Source organism: Trichosurus vulpecula, chromosome 4 (assembly GCF_011100635.1).
Source record: "Trichosurus vulpecula isolate mTriVul1 chromosome 4, mTriVul1.pri, whole genome shotgun sequence".
NCBI lineage: Eukaryota > Metazoa > Chordata > Mammalia > Diprotodontia > Phalangeridae > Trichosurus > Trichosurus vulpecula.
Window position 1 is genome coordinate 244,927,535 of NC_050576.1, and position 17,754 is coordinate 244,945,288.

Below are 17,754 nucleotides of genomic sequence, written 5' to 3' on the forward strand. Positions count from 1 at the left end.
TCTGTAAGATGGGAATGATAATAATAGCACTTACTTCTCAGGAATGTTGTTTTTGTATTATTGCTGCTGTTGTTCATCCTTTATTTTCTAAGAGGGCCAATGGCATCATGATGTTGGTGTCAGGGATGTTAAAGGATAAAATAAGATAATTTTTTAGTGCTTTGTGAATCTTGAAGCACTCTATCATTGCTAGTTATTACTATTATTAACTATTTACATTGGTGCTGATTTTCATCCTTGCTTCTTGCTTGCATTGCATATGTTAATTACATAGCAGTTTTTCTCATTGTAATATCGTGGCATAACCTCATAAGTTTTGGTTTCATTAAATTTATTAAACATGAAACAACCTCTTGGAATGATTGGTGCCAAAGAGGTTGGAATGTAGTATCTTGCTGCATGTTTTAAAAACCATAGAGGCCTCCTAATATTAAGAGTAGAATCAGGTAAGACTAGAAATATAAAAATGTCACAGAAGAATGTGCAAGGCTTGGAAGGTTGGAGCATAAAGTCGGATGAGATGTGGTCACTCCAGATGTGCTCTGTGAATTACCTGAATCATTTGTTCATTCAAATATTCCCAATGACCTAGAATTAGGGGTACTTCCTGCGATCTGGTCACCTTCTAAAGAGGAAGAGATGCTTACAAAAGTGGGAGCCTTCCTGAGCAAGGAGTACTTTTTTACAGAAAAACTGCCAGTCGTATTCCAGCATGAAAGTGACATTTTCCCTGTAGGTGTGGATGAGGGCAGATGTTCTGTATCAGAGAAATACTACTGGTCCAAATTTAAGATCTTTTCAGGAGAGCAATCATGCCCCCAGGAGAACAGTGTTGGTAGCCTTGGATCGACAGGCTTCAGGTAGGCTAAAGCATTAGAAGGAAACAGTCAAAAAAGATAGATTGGTGGAGAATCTCAACTGGATGGTTCTGGGATTTGGACAGGGCTCTTTTTTAAAAAATTAATTAATCTATTTAATATTTTTAGTTTTCAGCATTGATTTCCACAAGACTTTGAATTACAGATTTTCTCCCCATTTCTACCCTCCCCCCACTCCAAGATGGCGTATATTCTGGTTGCCCCATTCCCCAGTCAGCCCTCCCTCCTGTCACCCTACTCCCCCCCATCCCCTTTTCCCTTAATTTCTCATAGGGCAAGATAGATTTCCATGCCTCATTGCCCGTATATCTTATTTTCTAGGTGCATGCAAAAACTTTTTTTTGAACATCTGCTTTTAAAATTTTGAGTTCCAAATTCTCTCCCTTCTTCACTCCCCACCCACCCTCCCTAAGAAGGAAAGCAATTCAACATAGGCCACATGTGTTTCATTATGTAAAACCCTTCCACAATATTCATGTTGTGAAAGACTAACTATGTTTTGCTCCTATCTCCCTTTATTCATTTTTCTCCCTTGAAAGTGTTTGCTTTTGATTACCTCCTTCCCCTATTTGCCCTCCCTTCTGTCATCCCCCCTTTTTTTATCTCCTTCCTCCTTCTTTCCTGTGGGGTAAGATACCCAATTGAGTGTGTAACTTATTCACTCCTCAGGTCAAATCCAATGAGAGCAAGATTCACTCATTCCCCCTCATCTGCCCCCTCTTCCCTTCCTACAGAACTGCTTTTTCTTGCCACTTTTATGTGAGATAATTTACCCCATTCTATCTCTCCCTTTCTTCTTTTCTCAATATATTCCTCTTTCATCCCTTAATTTGATATTTTTAGATATCATCCCTTCATATTCAATTTACCCTGTGCCCTCTGTATATTCCCTTCAGCTACCCTAATACTGAGGTCTCATGAATTATACACATCATCTTTCCATGTAGGAATGTAAACAAAACACTTCAACTTTAGTAAGTCCCTTATGATTTCTCTTTCTTGTTTACCTTTTCATGCTTCTCTTGATTCTTGTGTTTGAAAGTCAAATTTTCTATTTGGCTCTGGTCTTTTCACTGAGAAACCTTGAAAGTCCTCTATTTTATTGAAAATCCATATTTTGCCTTGGAGCATGAGACTCAGTTTTGCCAGGTAGATGATTCTTGGTTTTAATCCTAGCTCCATTGACCTCCGGAATCTCATATTCCAAGCCCTTTGATCCCTTAATGTAGAAGCTGCTAGATCTTGTGTTATCCTGATTATGTTTCCACAATACTCAAATTGCTTTTTTCTGGCTGCTTGCAATATTTTCTCCTTGATCTGGGAGCTCTGGAATTTGGCAACAATATTCCTAGGACTTTTCTTTTTGGGATCTTTTTCAGGAGGTGATTGGTGGATTCTTTCAATTTCTATTTTACCCTCTGGTTCTAGCATATCAGGGCAGTTCTCCTTGACAATTTCTTGAAAGATGATATCTAGGGTCTTTTTTTGATCATGGCTTTCAGGTAGTCCAATAATTTTAAAATTATCTCCCCTGGACCTATTTTCCAGGTCAGTGGTTTTTCTAATGAGATGTTTCACATTGTCTTCCATTTTTTCATTCCTTCGGTTCTGTTTTATAGTATCTTGATTTTTCATCAAGTAACTAGCTTCCACTTGTTCCAATCTCATTTTTAAGGTAGTATTTTCTTCAGTGGTCTTTTGGACCTCCTTTTCCATTTGGCTAATTCTGCCTTTCTTCTCCTCATTGGCTTTTTGGAGCTCTTTTGCCATTTGACCTAGTCTATTTTTTAAGGTGTTATTTTCTTCAGTGTTTTCTTGGGTCTCCTTTCGCAAGTCATTGACTTGTTTTTCATGATTTTCTTGCATCACTCTTATTTCTCTTCCCAATTTTTCCTCTACTTCTCTAACTTGCTTTTCCAAATCCTTTTTGAGCTCTTCCATGACCTGAGACCAGTTCATGTTTTTCTTGGAGGCTTTTGATGTAGGCCCTTTGACTTTGTTGACTTCTTCTGGCAGTATGTTTTGGTCTTCTTCATCACCAAAGAAAGACTGCAAAGTCTGAGTCTGAATCTGAGTCCGTTTTTGCTGCCTGGCCATGTTCCTAGCCAACTACTTGTCCCTTGAATTTTTTGTTGGGGTATGACTGCTTGTAGAGTATAGAGTCCTTTGTCCCAAGCTTGAGGGGCTGCACTGTTGTTTTCAGAGCTATTTCTACACAGCAAGCTCTGCCACACCAGCACTACTCCTCCCCCAAGAACTGCCAACCCAGACTGTGACTCAGATCTAAGCAGGCTTTGCACTCCTGCTCAGATCCACCACTTAATTCCTCCCACCAGGTCGGCCCGGGGCTGAAAGCTACTGCAGCTGTAGTTCTGTAGCTGCACCACCTCTGCTGCCCCCAGGGACATGGCCGGACTGCGAACTCCTTTCACTCTGTCCCCCATAGTTTTTTCCCCACTAACCTTCTATGTTGTTTTTGGTGTTTGTGGGTTGAGAAGTCTGGTAACAGCCACAGCTCACTGATTCAGGGCGCTAGGGCTTATTCTGCCTGGCTCCCAGTCTGGTTGGTCTGGGGGCAGCCCATGCTGGGCTCTGCTCCACCATGGGCAGGGCTCTTAAGGTCAAGTTTGGAATTATCCTGAAGGCTTGTTTGCAAAATCTAAAGACACAAAGTGGTTGTTCTTGATGAGATACTACAAGAGATAAACACTTCTATTGTGGTGCATACTGGAAGAAATGTCTTCTCACTTTGTTATTAGGGTTTCTCATTTGCAGAGACCAGTCTAGAGTTGTGGTAGAATCAGAGAAAGTGGATTTGCAAAAATCTGATTCCCCACCCCCCACCCCAGCTGTACCTTCCTTTGACTAATCTAGAGACAAGACTGCCACCCCACTAGTTAACTGAGGTGAGGCAATTAACACTAGAGAAGAAACACCACTTTATCCCTGCAAGGAAAGGCTCAACCTCTACTGGCCCAGGAATGTGTTTTTTGAGTGGGGGCCAATGAGGGAAAATAATGGATGTGTCAGATACAGAACCAAAGACAGACACCCAAAGAGGAGCTGATGAGAAAGAGAATAATAGACAAAACCGGGTTTCTTGGCATAGTAAAGATCCAAAGAAATGGAGGGCACAAAATCCTAATGGACATCTCCATCATAAGCAGAGAAGCAGACCCTGCCTCTCTTACATTTGTGGATTAGGTGGTCACATGTTAGATATACTTAATAATGAAGAGAATAAACGGTCATCTATTAGCCACTGTTCCAGAACCAAGAAAGGGCAGATAATAGAGACAGTCTTGGAGACTTCAGCACTAGGGTTTGAGACAGGCAAAAGTTCTGCTGGTTTGTTTGGGTTCCAAAGATCAGCTACCTTTCAAACAAGACGAATTAATTCAGTCGGGGCTCACCAAAGCAAGTGGGAAGTAAGTGATGGGAGGTGTGAAGGAAATGTGAACTGAGATTAGCTCAAAAAGAGGTGCATCATTAGGTCCTTAAGTGGTAGGTATAAAGTAAATGTGTCAGAAGAGGGTCAGTAAAGGCAATGGGGAGCTTCAGGTACCCTAGAATCTTCCCTGGGGTCAGGGTGAATAATAGTCAAACAAGCAATCAATAAATATTTATTTAGCACCTACTATATGCCAGGCATTGTGCTAAGCACTGGGGCTGTAAAAAGAGTCAAAAGACAGTTTTTGCCCTCAAGGAATTTACAATCTAATGGGGGAGACAACATACAAACAAATATATAAAAAGCAAGATATATGCAGGATAAATAGGAGATCATTAACAGGGGGAAGGCACTGGAATTAAGAGGGGTTAGGAAAGGCTTCTTGTAGAAGACTGGATTTAATTGGAATTTAAGGGAAGCCCAGGTCAATAGACAGATCAGAGGAGAGGAGGGTATTCCAGGCATAGAATTGAGAAAATGCTAGGGGCCAAAGATACAGCACCTTGTTTGTGGAATAGCAAAGGGCCAAAGATAGCCTTGGAATAGCCAGGAGCCAAAGATAGAGTGCTGTGATTGTGGAATAGCCAGGAGGCCAAGTGTCACTGGATTGAAGAGTGAAGGTAGAGGAGCAAGGTGTGAGAAGACTGGAAAGTAGGAGGAGTCAGGTTAGGAAGGGCTTTGAATGCCAAACAGCATTTTGTACTTGTTCCTGGAGGTGATAGGGAATCATTGAAGTTTGAGTAGAGGGCAAGGTGACAGGATTGGAACTGCCATTCAAGAAAACAACTTCCACCAATGAATGTGCATTGGAGTGGGGAGAGACTTGAGACAGGCAGAACCACCCCTAGGCTATTGCAATAGTCCAGGCATGAGGTCTGCAGTAGAGTAGTGGCAGTGTCAGGGGAGGGAAGGGGGAATATTTGAGAGATGTTGTAGAGGTGAAATCTCAGGCCTTTACAACAGCTTGGATGGGGGAGGTGGGGCGGAGTATAATGAGTTCCATTTTGGACTTACTGAATTAAGGTGTCTAGTGGATATCCAGTTTGAGGCATCTGAAAGGCAGCTGAAGATGCAAGATTGGAGATCAGCAGAGAGATTAGGGTCAATCTGAGAATCATCAGCATAGAGATGGTAGATGGGAGCTGATGAGATCATCAAGTGAAGCAGTACAGGGGGAGAAAAGAGGGCCCATGGCAGAACTCTGGGGGGATACCTATAATTAGAGGAAGTGACCTGGACAAGGATCTAGCGAAGGAGAAAGAGAAGGAAAGGTCTGATAGATAGGAGACAAATCAGGAGATAATGGTCCCCAAAACCCAGAAAGTACAGTAAATGTCTTCTAACTTTCTGGACCAAAGTGCCCCTCTTTGATACCCCCCCCCAAATGTGTGATGTCTCCCTCTTTAGCATGTAAGCTTTTTCACAATGATTACCATAATAAAGAATAACCATTTCAAAACAATCATGAATGTTGAAAAACTATGTGACCCCAAAGAAGAAATATTAGAAGATACCACTACTTCTCCCAGACCCATACCCATCCCAGTCATTTGCAAAGGTAGGAGGTCTGGGGGACAGAGCCAAGATGGCAGATGGAAAGCAGGGACTTGCGTGAGTTCCCCACCAGGTCCCTCCAAACACCTATAAAAAATGGCTCTGAACAAATTCTAGAACTGCAGAACCCACGAAACAGCAGAGGGAAGCAGGGATCCAGCCCAGGACAGCCTGCATGGTCGTGGGGTAAGGTCTATTGCACAGAACTGGAAGCTGAGTGGAGCAGAGCCCAGCGTGAGCTGTGCCCGGACCACAAGACCAGAAGCTGGGTGGAATAGGCCCTAGCACCCTGAATCAGCGAGCTGTGGCAGTTACCAGACTTCTCAACCCACAAACACCAAAGACAACAGAGAAGGTTAGTGGGAAAAGCTTCTGGGACAGAGAGGAAGGAGTTCACAGTCAGCCACAGCCCAGGGGGCAGCAGAGGTGATGCAGCTCTGAGGCTGCTTACAAGAGCTACAGCTGCAATTGCTTTCAGCCCCAGGCCCACCTGGTGGGAGGAATTAAGTGGCGGATCTGAGTGGGAGTGCAGAATCAGCTTACATCTGAGTCACGGTCCAGGTTGGTGGTTCTTGGGGGAGGAGTAGCACCGGTGCGGCAGAGCTTGCTGTGTAGAAATAACTCTGAAAAGAACAGTGTAGCCCCTCAAGCTTGGGACAAAGGACTCTATACTCTACAAGCAGTCATACCCCCATGAAAAACTCAAGGGTCAAGTAAGTTGGCTAGGAACATGGCCAGGCAGTGAAAATGGACTCAGACTTTGCAATCTTTCTTAGGTGACAAAGAAGACCAAAACATACTGCCAGAAGAAGTCAACAAAGTCAAAGAGTCTACATCAAAAGCCTCCAAGAAAAACATGAACTGGTCTCAGGTCATGGAAGAGCTCAAAAAGGATTTGGAAAAGCAAGTTAGAGAAGTAGAGGAAAAATTGGGAAGAGAAATAAGAGTGATGCAAGAAAATCATGAAAAACAAGTCAATGACTTGCTAAAGGAGACCCCCAAAAATACCGAAGAAAATAACACCTTAAAAAATAGACTAACTCAAATGGCAAAAGAGCTACAAAAACCCAATGAGGAGAAGAATGCCTTGAAAGACAGAATTAGCCAAATGGAAAAGGAGGTCCAAAAGACCACTGAAGAAAATACTACCTTAAAAATGAGATTGGAACAAGTGGAAGCTAGTGACTTGATGAAAAATCAAGATATTATAAAACAGAAACAAAGGAATGAAAAAATGGAAGACAATGTGAAATATCTCATTGGAAAAACCACTGACCTGGAAAATAGATCCAGGAGAGATAATTTTAAAATTATTGGACTACCTGAAGGCCATGATCAAAAAAAGACCCTAGATATCATCTTTCAAGAAATTGTCAAGGAGAACTGCCCTGATATGCTAGAACCAGAGGGTAAAATAGAAATTGAAAGAATCCACCAATCACCTCCTGAAAAAGATCCCAAAAAGAAAAGTCCTAGGAATATTGTTGCCAAATTCCAGAGCTCGCAGATCAAGGAGAAAATACTGCAAGCAGCCAGAAAAAAAACAATTTGAGTATTGTGGAAACACAATCAGGATAATACAAGATCTAGCAGCTTCTACATTAAGGGACCAAAGGCTTGGAATATGAGATTCCGGAGGTCAATGGAGCTAGGATTAAAACCAAGAATCATCTACCTGGCAAAACTGAGTCTCATGCTCCAAGGCAAAATATGGATTTTCAATAAAATAGAGGACTTTCAAGGTTTCACAGTGAAAAGACCAGAGCCAAATAGAAAATTTGACTTTCAAACACAAGAATCAAGAGAAGCATGAAAAGGTAAACAAGAAAGAGAAATCATAAGGGACTTACTAAAGTTGAAGTGTTTTGTTTGCATTCCTACGTGGAAAGATGATGTGTATAATTCATGAGACCTCAGTATTAGGGTAGCTGAAGGGAATATACAGAGGGCACAGGGTGAGTTGAATATGAAGGGATGATATCTAAAAAAAATCAAATTAAGGGATGAGAGAGGAATATATTGAGAGAGGGAGAAAAGGAGAGATAAAATGGGGTAAATTATCTCTCATAAAAGTGGCAAGAAAAAGCAGTTCTGTAGGAAGGGAAGAGCGGGCAGGTGAGGGGGAATGAATGAATCTTGCTCTCATCAGATTCGACCTGAGGAGGGAATAAGTTACACACTCAATTGGGTATCTTACCCCACAGGAAAGAAGGAGGAAAGAGATTTTAAAAAGGGGGGGGACGATAGAAGGGAGGGCAGATGGGGGAGGAGGTAATCAAAAACAAACACTTTTGAAAAAGGACAGGGTCAAGGGAGAAAATTGAATAAAGGGTGATAGGATAGGAAGGAGCAAAATATAGTTAGTCTTTCATAACATGAATATTGTGGAAGGGTGTTCCATAATGATACGCATGTGGCCTATGTTGAATTGCTTTCCTTCTTAGGGAGGGTGGGTGGGGAGCGAAGAAGGGAGAGAAATTTGGAACTCAAAGTTTTAAAAACAGATGTTCAAAAAAAGTTTTTGCATGCAATTAGGAAATAAGATATACAGGCAATGGGGCATAGAAATTTATCTTGCCCTACGAGAAAGTAAGTGAACAGGGGATGGGGGAGGGGAGTAGGGTGACAGAAAGGAGGCCTGACTGGGGAACAGGGCAACCAGAATATATGCCATCTTGGAGTGGGAGGGGAGGGTAGAAATGGGAAGAAAATCTGTAATTCAAAGTCTGGTGAAAAATCAATGCTGAAAATTAAAATATTAAATAAATTAAATTTTAAAAAAAGGTAGGAGGTCCATGAGTATGGAGCATTGCATACATTTTCAGATATTTCCCCTCATGTCCTGACCAGTTTTGTTTATTTTCTTCTCTTCTTTTTAATTTTTTTACTTTCAAAAAATATTCCTGGTTAGATAGGGCAGCTCCCCAGGAAGGGGAGAAATAGAGGGGGAAATTTAATTAATGTGAAAACAAAAAAAATATCAAAAATTTATTTTTAAAGAAAGAATATAAACTCCCTGAGACCAGGGATTTGGGGATTTCAATTTGCTTTTGGATTTATATCCTCAGCACTGGGCATAATGCATGGCATATACATAGCACCAAATAAGTGAATTTTCATCCATCCATCTGTTTATTCTTTATTTTTTATCAAAATGTTCATATTTGTTTATGCTTAAGTTCATAATAAAAATGCAAAGTATATTTAAAAAATGTGACTCTCCCAACCTCAAAATGACCCACAAAACAATAAACAAATGAAACAATCTTACAAACTAAACTGAAAGTAAAGGAATTAATAAAGATTGTAGAATAAAGTTTCAAAAGACCACAGACCTTACTACACTTTTTTGTAAGAGAAGAATAGAGATGGCCTTTGATCAGAATGGACACAAAGTGATGTCCATTTATTTCTTCAGATGAGAGAAAGGCTTGTTAGCAGACGTGTGTGTCTTGCTTGGGAGGGCAGAAATAAAATCCTACCTTGGGAACATACTGGTTATATCTGAGTTGGGCTGCACCCCAAGGTATCTGCCCTGCAAGGCAGGCATTATGCACCATAGTTCTGGAATGAAAGTTATCAAAAATTTGGAAAAGACTTTGTGATGTTTGGATGGCTTTCTGCTCCCAGTGCCTCCTGCAGAGAATGGGGTCTTACTATTCAGTGCTAGCCTCTGAGACAATAATTAGGATGAAAGCAGGGAGGCTTCTCTTTATAACTGTTATTTTCATAAAAATTTTGTTTTCATCTCTATAGGTCTCCTTGCCCAAATGAATTATTTTGTTTTCCTAAAAAAATAATATCATCTCAAAACAACAGCAAAAAAGCTAAAGTAGTCTTAGAAGGATTTACAACTGTGGGATGCCTAGACAGTAGTGAGTTTCCACTTTGAAAAACAGAAATGAAAAGGTGACATTTCTCACCCCCACAGCCTTAATTTTCACCTAAGCTTTGTCAGTGATTCAATGAATATCACAGGGCGCAGCAATACTCTGCCCTGCCTCTGCTTCTGTCTATGGGAAATCAGAATAAGGATAATCTTTAGGAATTTTTAAAATACAGAGATGCTCAGTTAGGCTTTGTGGACATGAATTTTTAAGGGCATGGGAGGGTTAGGGGAGTGCAGGGCATCTAGACCTATGATTTCATTGTTGTGAGAATGTGAATGGTAACTCATCTATAACAGAGTCTTGGAGAACTTCCCCCAGGCACTGAGAGCTGAAACAACTTAGCCACAGTCACCAACCCATGACAGCTACATTTGAACTCAGAAAGACCTGAGTTCAAATCCCGTGATCCTGGGCAAGTCACCACCAGTGTCAGCCACACTTTCCTTATTTGTATGATGTGAATAATAACAGCACCTGTGGTACAGGGTTGTGTGATTTAAATGGGATGGCATGTATAAAATGCTATATAAATGCTAGCTTTTATTATTGTGGTCACACAGGGACAGGATTTGAACCTGAGTCTTCCTAAATACTCAGGATTTCTGTCCTAGGAGGATCACCCATAGAAGGTGACTCATAAGCTGAGACTTGAAGATCCCTGGGGACCTAGGAGGCTGAGGTGAGGGGGAGGCACCTTCATGGCATGAGGGGCTGCTGAGGCAGAGACAAGAGGAGAGAAAGGGAATGCTCAGTTCCGTCTAACTCTGCCCTGCCTCCGCCCCAAACTCTGCCCTGCCTCTTGCTCATGGGATGATTTAATTGGCTTTGTTTAGGGTACAATATCATTTCCTGTTTGGCATTTAAAGCCCCTCCTATCTTTTCAGTCTGGTTAGTCATCATACCACAGGGAGGACCACAGAGTCTGGAAGAGCTGGCCTCCCTCCTCTTCCTCACATCCGAAGTTCCATCCCCCATCTCTGGGCCTTTGCTTGGGTTGTCCTTGGTTCCTGAAACTTCCTTCTCAGTTCTTCCTCTTGGAGTCTCTAGGCTCCTTCCAAATTCAGCTCAAGCCTTTCTAGATGCCCTCTGACTGCTAGTGCACCCGTTTCTCCCCAAATTACCTGATCTTTATTTTTTATGCAAACAATGTACATTGTTATTTTCCCCAATGGAATATAAGCTCTTTGAAGGCACCTCTTTTTTCTTTGTATCTTCAGTACCCTGCACAGTGCTTGGAACATTAGCCATCAATGAGTATTTATAAAGTGCTTTACTATGTGCCAGGCACTGTGCTAAGCACTGGGGATTCAAAAGCAAAAGATACTAACCGGCTTCAAGGAGGCTGCAGTTTAATGGGGAAGACAGCATGCAAACAGCTATGCTCAAATAAGAGAGAGAGACAGAGAGACAGAGAGAGAGAGAGATAGAGAGACAGAGGAGAAGGAGAGGGAGAGGAAGAGAGAAAGGAAGAGGGAAAGGGAGGGAGGGAGGAAGAAAGAGAGGAAGGAAGGGAGGGAGAGAGAGAGCTATTTTTACAGAGAGATAGATATAGAGAGATAGAGATAGATTTTATATATATAGATAGAAATCAATAGAGATGTAGAAAGATTGATAGAGATAGAGATAGAAGTAGAGAGATAGAGATAGAAATAAATTAGATAAATAGAGATATAAATAAATAGAGGTAAATAGATAGATATGATAAACTAGAGACAATTTGGTGCTTTGGTGCATAGAGTGCTGGGCTTGAAGTCAGGAAGATCTGAGTCCAAATTTGGCCTCAGATATGATAAGGTGTGTGAGACCCTGGGTAAGTTACTTAACCTATGTTTGCCTCAGTTTCCTCTTCTGTAAAATGGAGATAATAAGAGCACCTACCTCCCAGGGTTGTTGTGAGGATCATTTTAAAGTGCTCTGTAAATGTTATTTATTATATTTATTATTATTGTCATTCATTGTAATCTTGGGGAATGCCCTAGAATTAAAGGGGACCAGGAAAATCTTCATTCAGAAGGTGGAGCCTGCGCTGAGATTTAAAGGAGGCTAAATGGTAGAGATGAAGAAAGAGATTATTTCACACATGGAGGAGAGCCCGTGAAAATGTTTCGAGTTGGAAGATGGAGTGCCATATGTGAGGAATAGCAAAAAGCTCACTGTTGCTGTATTGCAGAGTGTGTGGAGGGGAGTAAGGAATAATGAGACTGAGAAGTAGGAAGGGGCCAGGTTATGGGGACTTCAAAAGCCAAAGAGATGATAAATAGGAGGCAGTTAATAAATATGTATTTATTGTTTGATTGATTGGTTGATATTCTAACGACCATATGCTTGCCTCTTAGCCTGGAAGAAAATGACAGAAACTTACCGTGTGACATTTCTGGTGTCAAAAGAGGTCCCTCATCCACCATCAAACCACATAAATGCCTGACATCCCAGAATTGCGTGGCTTCAACTAGGTGATGATGGGCAACAGTGAAACTGCCAGAAGAATTCCTGCCTTTCGCAAACTAATCAATCTGTCTTATCTGTCCACAAAAGATCCCTTTTATGGAGAAATTGCATTGCAATTTCAGAATTCTCTTGTCCCCACTACATGAGGAACATCTGGGAATTGTCCTCTGGAAAGCACAGTCAGAAGTTATGTCTATTGTCCTGGAACAGATTCTGATATTGAAAAAAAGGAAAAGGGAACATAGCACTTTCCAGGTTACTTGGCCTAACCTGCCAAAGGCACCTACTTTCCTGAAGGAAGTAACCAAGAAGTATTGGGCAAGAATCTGTAAGGATGAGAAGAAGGAAACAAGCATTTATTAACACCTGCTATGTACCAGGCTTTATGTTAAGTGCTTTATAAATATTATCTCATTCTATCCATAATAATATTAGGAACATACCTAATTAGATATTATGAAAGCATTAGGGTCCCCCCCAAAAAAACACCCCAATCTTTTCAAAAGATTTTCATCACAGCCCTGCTAACAGCACATAAGTGCAAAAACACAAAAGAAAGAAAGAAAGAAAAAGAAAATTGGAAACAACCTAAATGTCCAATAACAGGGGAATGACTGAATAATATACTGGTTAAAGCAATACTAAGAGGCAGCATGCAATAGTGGACAAAGAACTGGCCTTGAAGATGGGAAGACCTAGATTCAAGTCTTGCCTCTGGCCTTAACAAGTCACAACCTCTCAATGCTGGACAATTCTCTGGTCAGTCAGTCAACAAGCATCTACTATGTATCAGACACTATGCTAAGCACCAGGGATTCAAAGAAAGGCAAAAGCTGGTGCTCTCAAGGAGCTCACAGTATAATGGAGAGAGACAATATGCAAATAGTTATATACAAACAAGTTATAGACAGGATAAATTGGAGAAAATCAACAGAGGGAAGCGTTAAGGGATTATTAAGCATTAATTATTAGCATAATAACACTAGCATTAAGGAAGATTGGATAAGGCTCTACAACTGTATGCTAGAGAGAAGAGGACAGCTCTTTATAGTCAAACTACTATGTACTAGTAAGGATGATCACCCCATCTCCCCTTTAAATACCTTAGCTCAACACCATCTCTATATTTTGGCAATGGAGTTTCCCAATCTTGGAGCTGCTGATGAAATCACAAGTTTAGTCCCTATCTCTACATTAATGTAATGGAATATTTGAATGCCATTAAGACCAATAAATGTGAGCATTCAGCAAAGCTGGTCCCCTTTTTCCTTTCTCTCTCACTTGTTCTTGTTTGCCCAATCAGTCCCCCTGAGTTCAGTTAGCATCTCTATACAGATGACGCTCAGATTTATATCTGGCATTAATCACCTGAGATCTGCCGGACAGCTCCACCTATATATCCTGTTGGCATATTAATCTCAAAGCATTCAAAATAGAAACCATTATATTTCCTCCTAGGCCTTATCCTCTCCCAAGCTTCCATATTTTGGGCAAGCTTCCATATTTCACCATCTTTCTAATCATGCAGATTCACAACCTAGGAGTTATCTCAAGTCTTCCCTCTCCCTCATACCCCATATTCAATTATTTGCCAAGTCTCATCGTTCTCCCTCCACATCTACCATGTCCTCCAGTTACAAGGCCCCCCTGCTAGTCCAAGCTCTCATCACTTCTCACCTGGACTATTACAAGAGACTCTTAACTGGTCTTCTTTCCAATCCATCCTCCACACAAATGTCAAAACAATCTTCCTACATGACAGGTCTCTCCAGGTCCCTCCTCTGATCAAAAGTCCTCAGTGGTTCCTTATTGCCTATATAAAATACACACCCTTTACTTGCTATTTAAAGTCCTCCATAATCTGGTTCCAAATCAATTTCTAGACTCAGTTGACATTCCTTACTCCCCTTCATACAATCTGATATTCCAGCCAAATTGGCCCACCAGCCAATTTCCTGAATTTAGTATTATATCTCCAGTCTTGGTGTCTTTGTACAGGCTGTTGTTCTCCATGCCTAGAATTCACTCCCCACTCTTCCACCCCCCCCAACCCCGCCCCCAACACTGCCTCTTAGATGCCTTAGCTTCCTCTCAGATTCCTCTCAGATACCATCTCCTACCCTAAGTTTTTTTTTTAATTACACTATGTGTTGCTGCTCTGTCCCTTTGCAGATTACCTTGTATTTAATTATCTCCACAGTAGATTATAATCCTCTTGAGGGCATATAATATTGTTTTGTCATTATAGCCCCTTCACCTCTTAATAATCATCTGTTGACATGGACTTAATTGAAAGTGATTTACCACTATTGCCAAAATACAGAGACAGCATTTAGCTGAGGGGTTTAAAGCAGTGAGTACTTACTACTATGTAGTATCTTGACTATAAAACCAGATTATTTTGGGGAATTTTCAGTGGGAGTGAGAGTGGAATATGGTGGACCTGCATAGGGAAAACACTCACTATGATGATCCTGCTAATTCAGGACTTTTCTTTCCATTTTGTGCTCTATTCACTCTATTAGTTGGCTAACATGATGGGAAGGCAGCCAGTGGAAAGACTATTATATGTCCATGTTCTCCCCTCCCCCGGGCATTTGTTGTACTGTGACTTTGGTTGGAATTTATCATTGAGTCAAAGTTAAAAACAAGGTTAAATCCAAGAAAATAACATAATTCAGGTTCAGCTGCAGTGTGCATATCTAAATGGTCTGTGAGTCTTCCCAGCCTCCAGAAACAGGTCTGAGAGAGGCCCAAATATGGCACATTAAACCCCCTCTGTTTTTGTTACATGAACTACTTTCTAACTCATCTCTCTTTTTCTCTTTCTGTGTGTGTTTGTGATCTATTGAACTCCCAAGGAGGCCTTTAGGTTTGAATCAAGGATCCATGAATTTATCAGTATGAGAGGAAATTCTCTTCAACAATTCAGATCACAATCCATCTAAAACTTACAGTCTTAGAAAGTTGAAATAACTTATCCAATATTACACATCTACTAAGAGTTAGTAAAGGGACTTGAACCCACATCATCCTGTCTCCAAGTCCAACTCTTTATCCATTATTACAAATTTCCATTAAAATACTCAAATCCATTTGTGATCTCATCTACTTGAGAATTGCTTCCAATGCAACCCATCCATTTCTGCCCACCCTTTGTGACTCTTGTCCATGTCCTACCAATGTCACCACAAAGTGTCCTCTCAGCATCACAAGAACACCAATGGATTACCCTGTCTGTACATCTCTTGCCCTTCCCACACTGTCAACTTGTCTTCACTTTCCATGATAAAATTCCTTGATGATATCCTTGCATTATTGGCTACCTGCTAAAACTTGCTCACAACCACCATGGGCCTTTCCATTGCTCTCTCTGTGATACTCACTTTTAGTTCTTCACAGTCAGTGGCATTTCACATTTTGCTGTCAAATAAAACCAATAATAATGTTAACAATGAAAAGATGACCCATTGCTTTAATGAAAGCTTAGGGTCAGTAAGAGAGCTTTACAATTTCCTAAAGGCACGTTAGCCCACTCTCATTTTATTCAACTCTGAACCTTTAATGTTAGTGCCTTCCTTCTGTTCATTATGTCCCATTTTTCCTGCATATATTTTAAGTTTATGAAAACTTAGGACGGCACTAAGACTTTGGGGACATTCTGCATATGTTGTTTGTACTTAGTAGTTTGCATGCTATCTTCCCTATTAAACTGTGAACTCCTTGAGACAGGAGCTGTTTCCTTTCTTTGTATGCCTAGCATTTAGCACAGTGTGTGGAAAATAGTAGTCTCTTAATAAACGCTTGTTGATTGACTAAGTGTCCCAGCTGATTGTTCATCTGTATTCTATCCCAGATATACATACTACTGGACAAGTTTTATAGGGTATCCATCCAAATATATGTTGAAACCTGGACAAAAGATAGTCTTCATGCAGTCTTGGATGAAATCTTGGGCTTTCTTGTGTGACTGAACAGGCCAAACTCCTCTGAGTGACCACATATCTCTTCCCAGCGTTTCTGCAGTGTTTAGAGGTTGACACAATCATCATAATGTTACCTACAGATAGGAGCTTTCAGAAGACTTCACCAACCTCAAGAAACCACTCTCCAACCTGCTTTTATTCTAGATCTTTTCCATTATGGTGGTGAACACCTTCATTGAACATACTTCTATTCTTTGCCTCATCTGATGGTCCTTATCAGACATTCATTGAACAGATCATTTCTATTGTTCTTTCATCCAAGGAATCTTGAATGACCTTGATGTATGGATGGCAGACACCTTGTTGTAAGATGGTAGCATATGGTTCTACTATATGTTGGTTGTATTTGGTTCTACTAAATTGAGTTCTCTTTTGTAATCAACAAACAATAAACATGGTGGAATCTTATACTTTCTGTATCTTTTGGCTAATTATAAAATGGCAAAGATGCTTTCTATTATTGAATATTGCTTACAAAAGCCTACCTGCTACTTACTAATAACCTCCTTGAGGATGCCATCACTTCATTTATAGATGACCATCATAAAGATTTTGTATGAATGGGCAGGGGGAGTCTCATAGGTCAGCATTTACTGATGCTCTCTTGGTTGCCTTTTTCAGAATTAATAAGTTCCTATTTTTTATACCTTTGGCATCTTTCTCTCCTTCAGATATAGTGAACATTTGTCTCTCAAGGCAAAATTGTATCACTTCCAGTACGGATTTCCTTCCTACACACTTGGTCCGATATCACAGCTTTCCTCATCTTTGCTATCTCTTAAATGTCCTCGACACAGAAAAAAAAATAGTTGTGTTATGGAGGTGTCAGTCCTGGCCATAGTGTGCATATTCATCAAACTGTCCTTATTCTGGAAATCTCAGGAGTATAAATGTTGAGCTAAAAGCAGAAGTATGCTGGCAAACATTTAATAATCTGGCTCTTGGGGGGGGTGTATGTACATACCTTTAAGAAGAATTAAAATTCTTAAGTCCAGACAGTCAACAAAAAATAAATCAAGCCCTGATTTGTAGTAGATTTCTGAGGTATAAATGTGGGGACTGAAATTCAAGAACGGGCTGTTAGGACTGGCTCAAGTGCACCTTTGGCCAGATGGAGCATCAGAAGTCACTGCGTCCATTTCCTTTATTTTAACTTGAGGACAGAGAAGTGAGGTGTTTTGCCTAAAAGCACATGAAAGAGACAGCCAGAACCAGGAACCAAGTGACTCTTACCCACCATGCCACACTGCCTCCCACATGGCCTTCCTTAAACATGTCTATTGATGGACTCATCTGATTCTTCCTTGAAGTTCTAAGTTCTAGCAACAGAACCTAGAGGTCATTCTTTGTTTAGAAGCACACCTACTGAGGACCTGTAGAAAAGGGAGAAAGTGAGCCTCTGCATTCCACCTTTCTTTGCAGAGGTGGAGGATTATGTGTGCAGAATATTGCATATACTGCAAGATACATTTGGTGTGTTGCTTAGTTCTGCTAAATGATTGGGTTTTCTCTATCTCTCTTTTTTAAAGAGATGGCTCAATGACTAG